We start from the raw sequence: 1424 nt of genomic DNA on the forward strand, positions 1-1424 counted from the left end.
GAGGCCTAAGAGAGGACAGTTTCCTGAGGCTTCTCACTCTTTTCAGTTCCTGCATATGGACTTCATTCAGTTGAACAAATGCAACTACAAATGCTGTCTTGTGTTGATACAGTATGTCCGTTTTCCAAGTGGGTTGAGATCGTGCCAAGCAAGAATGCTGATGCACTGACAGTTGCTAAAGCATTGTGCAAAATCATTATTCCTGTACATGGCATTCCACAGGTCATCTACAGTGATAATGGGCCACACTTTGTGAACAAAGTGATAAGACGAGTGGCCACCCATTTACGCATCACGTTGAAAAATCATTGTTCTTATCACCCACAGAGTGCAGGGCTGGTAAACGCACAAATGGTACAGTTAAAGTAAGACTGAAGAAAACTATGGAACAGACTGGGAGGTCCTGGCCAGAGTGCCTGGACCTAGTAAAACTGTACAAGAGAATCACTCCAACATTTATGGTAGACTGTTTGTGTTACCTGCAATGACTGATGTCAAAGAGAAGAAGGAGAGCCAGACACTAGCAGAGTGGATGGCAAACCTATAGAAGGAACAAGAGATTGTGAATGCAAATAAGCTGCCAGACGCTGCTTTGTCTCAGCAGGAGGAGAAGATGGAGCCAGGTGACCAGATCCTCGTCAAGGCCATCAAACGAAAGACGTGGTCAAGTCCGCGGTGGGAGGGGCCATACTCTGTGGTATTCATTACACTGACGGCTGTAAAGATCGAGAAGAGAGCTACGTGGATCCATCAAAACCACTGCAAGAGGGTGATTCCCCTGGTTGGCACTGAGTAGGGGTGGAAGTCGACCGGTATCGAATACTTTGGTCGCCGAAGAAACCAACAGATCCCCTCTCCCAGCTATGGCGCCAGTGGGTAAGCTCCGGGTAGTGGTCTGTGTCACAATCTTCATGATGGGTTTGTTTGCTCTCAACATCAGTTCCGCTGGGGGACCTGACGTTTCTTGTGCTGATGTTCCAGTGTCTTCACTGAACTGGACTCAGAAAGGGCCTGTTTAGTGACAAAGTGATCATCCCTCGAGCCTTACCTAGTTGTTCACATGGGCCTGGTACCACTAGTACTGGTACTGGCTTCCCTTGGTGTTTAGAGAAGTGAGTTAACCTGTTAACTTGTGTTGTGTCCTTCTCACAGCTCCCGACGAGGGAAAGAGCAATCCTTTTATCGTGGTCGATGGAGGCTGGTGGCTCTGCGGCACTAAGGTTTACATCTCACTGCCAAGGCGTTGGTCAGGTAGATGTGCGCCAGTTAAAGTGTCTGACCACACCTTTTTGGCCGAGCTCCACGAAATTCCAGCTAAAGTACGTGCTAGACGAAGCATCTACCCGACCTTTAAACCACATGACGATGAAGCAGGTTCGGACGTTCCGCAAGAAATCAAACATCGGGAACCAAAACTTCCAAAA

The sequence above is a fragment of the Betta splendens genome, chromosome 4 (assembly GCF_900634795.4).
Source record: "Betta splendens chromosome 4, fBetSpl5.4, whole genome shotgun sequence".
NCBI lineage: Eukaryota > Metazoa > Chordata > Actinopteri > Anabantiformes > Osphronemidae > Betta > Betta splendens.